Genomic DNA, 6651 nt, shown 5'->3' with positions numbered 1-6651 from the left:
CATGGAGATCTATTCGATGTAATCTTCTTTTTGCGGTGTGTTTGTTGAGACCGATGAATTGTGGGTTTATGATCAAAATTATCTATGAACAATATTTGAATCTTCTTTGAATTCTTTTGTGTATGATTGGTTATCTTTGCAAGTCTCTTCGAATTATCAGTGTGATGACCATCATTTAATAGAGCATTGTCCCAAAATAAAAAAATAAAAAAAAAAGAAGAAAGGCCAAAAAAAGGCCCAAAAAAGAGAAAAAAAGGGGCAATGCTACTATCCTTTTTTCCACACTTGTGCTTCAAAGTAGCACCGTGATCTTTATGATAGAGAGTCTCTTGTTTTGTCACTTTCATATACTAGTGGGAATTTTTCATTATAAGAACTTGGCTTGTATATACCAACAATGGGCCTCCTCAAGTGCCCTAGGTCTTCATGAGCAAGCAAGTTGGATGCACACCCACTTAGTTTCTTTTGTTGAGCTTTCATACATTTATAGCTCTAGTGCATCCATTGCATGGCAATCCCTACTCCTTGCATTAACGTCAATCGATGGGCATCTCCATAGCCCATTGATTAGCCTCGTTCATGTGAGATCTTCTCCTTTTTTGTCTTCTCCACATAACCCCCATCATTATTATATTCCACCCATAGTGCTATATCCATGGCTCGCGCTCATGTATTGCGTGAAGGTTTATAAGTTTGAGATTACTAAAGTATGAAACAATTTCTTGGCTTCTCATCGAGGTTGTGCATCATGAGAGCATTCTTGTGTGACAAAAATGGAGCATGACTAAACTATATGATTTTGTAGGGATGAACTTTCTTTTGCCATGTTATTTTGAGAAGACATAATTGCTTAGTTAGTATGCTTGAAGTATTACTATTTTTATGTCAATATGAACTTTTGTCTTGAATCTTTCGGATCTGAATATTCATACCACAATTAAGAAGAATTACATTGAAATTATGCCAAGTAGTACTCCGCATCAAAAATTCTCTTTTTATCAATTACCTACTCGAGGACGAGCAGGAATTAAGCTTGGGGATGCCTGATACGTCTCCAACATATCTATAATTTTTTATTGCTCCATGCTATATTATACTGTTTTGGACCATATTGGGCTTTATTTTCCACTATTATATTCCTTTTGGAACTAACCTATTAACCGGAGGCCCAGCCCAGAATTGTTGCTTTTTGCCTATTTCAGCGTTTCGAAGAAACGGAATATCAAACGGAGTCCAAACGGAATGAAACCTTCGGGAAGGTGATTTTCTCACCGAACGTGATCCAGGAGACTTGGACCCTCCGTCAAGAAAGAAGAGAGGCGGTCACGAGGGTGGAGGGTGCCCCCCCCTAGGGCGCGCCCCCTGCCTCGTGGGCCCCCCTTTGCTCCACCGACGTACTCCTTCCTCCTATATATACCTACGTATCCCCAAACGATCAGAAACGGAGCCAAAAACCTAATTCCACCACCGCAACCTTCTGTACCCACGAGATCCCATCTTGGGGCCTGTTTCGGAGCTCCGCCGGAGGGGGCATCCATCACGGAGGGCTTCTACATCATCATAGCATCTCCGATGAAGTGTGAGTAGTTTACTTCAGACCTTCGGGTCCATAGTTAGTAGCCAGATGGCTTCTTCTCTCTTTTTGGATCTCAATACAATGTTCTCCCCCTCACTCATGGAGATCTATTCGATGTAATCTTCTTTTTCCGGTGTGTTTGTTGAGACCGATGAATTGTGGGTTTATGATCAAGATTATCTATGAACAATATTTGAATCTTCTCTGAATTCTTTTATGTATGATTGGTTATCTTTGCAAGTCTCTTCGAATTATCAGTTTGGTTTGGCCTACTAGATTGGTTTTTCTTGCAATGGGAGAAGTGCTTAGCTTTGGGTTCAATCTTGCGGTGTCCTTTCCCAGTCACAGTAGGGGCAGCAAGGCACATATTGTATTGTTTCCATCGAGGATAACAAGATGGGGTTTTTTTATCATATTGCATGAATTTATCCCTCTACATCATGTCATCTTGCTTAAGGCGTTACTCTGTTTTCTTGAACTTAATACTCTAGATGCATGCTGTATAGCGGTCGATGAGTGGAGTAATAGTAGTAGATGCAGGCAGGAGTCGGTCTACTTGTCTCAGACGTGATGCCTATATACATGATCATACCTAGATATTCTCATAACTATGCTCAATTCTGTCAATTGCTCAACAGTAATTTGTTCACCCACCATAGAATACTTATGCTCTTGAGAGAAGCCACTAGTGAAATCTATGGCCCCGGGGTCTATTCTCATCATATCAATCTTCCATCACTTTATTATTGCTTTGCTTTTTACTTTACCTTTTATTTTACTTTGCATCTTTATACCAAAAATATTATCTATCATCTCTATCAGATCTCACTCTCGTAAGTGACCGTGAAGGGATTGAGAACCCCTAATCGCGTTGGATGCGTTGAGCTATTTGTTTTGTGTAGGTACGAGGGACTCGTGCGTAGACTCCTACCGGATTGATACCTTGGTTCTCAAAAACTAAGGGAAATACTTACTCTACTCTGCTGCATCACCCTTTCCTCTTCAAGGAAATCCAACGCAGTGCCCAAGAGGTAGTAGACGTCATCAAGCACTCCGCCTGTATTGAAGGTGCCCGTATGGCCTTTGCTCGCTGCAAGATGTGGTGGGCGAAGATGAACGCTGTTGAAGTTGCCAGCGGGCCGCCGGAGGGCAAGGAGCACCGCACACCCGAGCGATATTTCACGGATGTCATAGAGGGTTCTCGACTTGTGGCAGCGGAATGTTCGCAGGATATTGTATTTGAATAAATGTATTCATGTTGCCCTTGCCTTGTATTATGGGAACAAAGCCGGTTTTTGTAAAATAATTATGCTTTGAATTGTTTCCTCCTGTGCGGCCGTGTTATTTGTAATCTGAGGGTTGGCCAGTCGTCGGCTTTTGCCCTCGCGTAGGTATTACAGAGGTGTTTGGGATGGATTCTAAACAATCTTGATCCAATTATATGGTCCTTTGGAGGAGTTGTTTAGCGCAACGAACAAGGCAATCGGACTGTACGGCTTAAACGCCCTCACTTATCCATAAGAGTTTTATAATTAAGTAAGTGCGCAGCCCTTGTTCCAAGCCAGGGTGCTGTCAGCATTTGATCGGGAAGTGTCGATCCTTCGCATGGCGTGGAAAAAATCTCCAACGATTTTGTAACCCTCGAACAGCTGACCGGCTCTCGCCGTATCATGACAGTCAGTTTTCGGCTTTCTCTACTAAGGTGCTCATCCGGTCAAGGCCAGGGCACAATCGCAGTAGTTCTCCCTTTACTACCCTAGTCGATAGAGCGGAACGTAGGGTAGCAAGCACAGGAGCCGGGCAACCCAACTATTGACCAAAGACATGATTCGGAGCCAATGCATACAATGCTAAATTCGGGGTGCCGAACTTATGTATAAGAATTGTTCGGACTTTGCTGCCGTATTGTGGGGCGATAAGTAGCCCCTGGCGAATATGAAACGTACAGAAGAGTATCGATGCAGCAAATAAGCAAATCAAAATAAAACAAAGTAAGAAGCGAAAACCACATAAACTGCGCCACCAACCATTTATATTATAACTGGATGGATACGTCAAGGCGTATCTTGTACAGATGGTGCGAGAAGTATCCGGGCTATTTAACATGCCGGAATCAGTAGGGCGCAGCGTGCGGGTCCTAAGAAATAAGTATGAATACCGTCAAGAAGAACGTATAAAGGTTACCCTACACACTTGTGCTGCTTGCCTCCGTTGTATGCCAATCCTTCTAAAGGACTTGTGATCAGGCCCGCGAAAAAAACGAAACCTGAAACAAAAAAAGGTTAAAGTATGTGTGTCCGTGATCGGTCTGGCCGAACTGTAGCCCCGGGGTTATCTTGTGCCTCCGTCGATGTCCATGGAATTTTGAGTGCGTAATTGTGTAAGCATGGTACAAATGCCCACTACAAAAAAAATACACTTCCGTGATGATACGTGTTTGTCACAGTAGGTCACTTTTTTTGTCATGCATGTACATCCATGAAAAATTTATGACAGAATCAAGATAGTCATACCTGTCATGTCGTAGAAGTGTTCCATGACATTACCAAAATTATCATCACAGAAGTGTCCACTTCCATGACGATAAATCGCGCGTCACAGAAGTGCTTTCGTCAAGGGTGACCGACACGTGGCATCCACCATAATGGAACGCCGTTAAGCTACCGGGTCGGGTTTTGGATCCGATAACCCGTTAATAGCCCCGACCAATGGGAAATTTCCACGTGTAAAATTCTTACTGGCCGGACGAAACACGTGTCAGCTCGTTAGTGGGTCAGATAGGTGCCTATGATATGTCGACACGTGGCACGGCCCAACAGTGGCCCATTTAGCTTACAAAGCCGGCCCATTTGACTTGGTCAAAAGTTAACGAGCTGGCCCATGAAAAGCCTGTTAACGGTCTCTTCGCAAATAGCCCATTTTACGGCCCGTTAGGCCCTAAAGGAAATCAGCCCAACAACGTCATGTGGGCCGTTGAATATAATACCAGCCCATTTCACTTTTGGCCCATGTATGGCCCACGACGCCTTTCGGCCCATATGAGGCCTTCGTATCTTTCGGCCCATTACAGGACCACGGTGAGTCTAGCCCATAATGAACAGTAATTTTCTTTATACCCGTTAACGGCCCGTGATTTACATGGGCCGTTTCCATCCCGTGTTAGCTTTCGGCCTATTGACGGCCCATACGTTCTTGGGCACCTTTTCGTCCCTCGATTACTTCCGGCCCGTTACTGGCCTATTCCCCTAATGGGCCAAATTCGGCCCATGGCAAGAGTCGGCCCGTTACTGGCCTGTTCCACTAATGGGCCAAATTCGGCCCATGGCAAGAGTCGGCCCATTACTGGCCTGTTACCATAATGGGCCAAAAACGGCCCATGGCAAGAGTCGGCCCGTTTCTGTCCTGTTAACCCGTTGCGCCGTTTCCAGCCCGTCCTATATTCTGGCCCATTAACGACCCATTATGCCTATGACAGAATTAAGCCTTTGCTGTCCTACGGCCTGTTACCGTGCTGGGCCGATACCAATTACGCCTGATTATGGCCCATGTAGACACATTTATCCGACGGCCCGAGGCCCACCGATTACAGGCCCATTTATCGACGGCCCGTAGGAGACCCATGGATCCTACGGCCCGTATATGGCCCATGGTAGTTGCGACCACTAGCAAACCAGGGAAAAAGAAGACTAGGAAATAAATAAGGCCGAAACTAACGCTAGGCTATTAAGGCGATTGCACAGATTACATCCACTCGGCATCAAAGATCGCCACCAGTGCAAATATAGGGAACACCCTACACTATACAAAAATGGCTTGATGTTTTCTTCAGGCGGTGGCTGCACGTTAAGAATACATTTTGTATCGCACCAAAACAAATTACAACTATATAACAAAAGGAAGGTTGGCATAAAACTTAACAGTCTAGCAGATAAATGCACCACCAGAAGTTCAGAAGCTCAGTTCATTTGACCTGACTGTTATGTTTTCATGCTGTATTGTCCGATGGAGCACCATAACCCTCGCCTTCATTTCCCCTAGGCTCCTGAACAACATAGCAAATGTCTAATAGTCTGGTTTCAAAACCATGCATATCTTGACGACATTGAGCAATGTTTCTCCTTGTTTCACAAAGGGTCTCTGTTAGGGAATGGACTTGTGTCTGGAGCGCAGATACAACATTGCTTTGAGCTTGCATATCTTGATCATGAGGCAGTTTGGACGATATTGCCTTAACAACCAACCCAGTATTACGCAGGAACGTGCTTTCGGCACTGTTAGTGGACAGGTACTGACCCACTGCAGCAAGAGCTGACATTGCGGTTATAGTTGCCTCGCCACCTTTAGAAGGTGGCGGTTCCACCATTTTTTCCATAGCTCGCTGAAAAGTTGAGGTTTTACATTAGTAGTACCAGAACAGAAGATATTAAGGAGGTAGCAAAACCAAACGAAATAGCTTTGGTCTATATACAGAACTTATTCTGGTGAACCCATGTAAAATATTAGTTGTATTTTATTGCAAAGTACATAATAAAACCAGGTTCCAAACATATGACCATGTACCATCGCTAATGTATTCTCTGTTTCTTCACATTGTATTGAGGGCTAAGGATGAAGAGACGAAGTTTATAATACGGTAAGCATAGTATGACGTCATTCATATCACAAAACAACTGAGAACAGACAAACAGGCAATTGTAACATTGTGTGGGCAAGTCCATCACGGAACTAGATTACGGGTCAAGATCAAAGGAACATCACTCCTCTCTTTTAAACCTTGTAAGGTGCAATGATACGCTAAGACAATTGTGTATAAAATTGAAAAGAGTAATAGACATTGGCTGCAAACCATGCAGTTCGAGGCACAAGTTAGAGTAAGTAGTAGTTAAAAGGCATGAGGATTAAGGACTTACAATAGCGGCTTTGACTGGTGTAGTCATGCCCTTCTTCTTGCTGGTGTGACAGTCCTTGAAGATTTACACAGCATTTGGTTCATGTACTTTTTGGTCCTTGCGGGCTTTCCTCTGCATTTGGAACAAGTCAATATAGATCTGATAATATGGTAGAGTGAAAAGAGT

This window comes from Triticum urartu, chromosome 5 (assembly GCF_003073215.2).
Source record: "Triticum urartu cultivar G1812 chromosome 5, Tu2.1, whole genome shotgun sequence".
NCBI classification, from domain to species: domain Eukaryota; kingdom Viridiplantae; phylum Streptophyta; class Magnoliopsida; order Poales; family Poaceae; genus Triticum; species Triticum urartu.
This window is presented reverse-complemented; position numbering follows the sequence as displayed.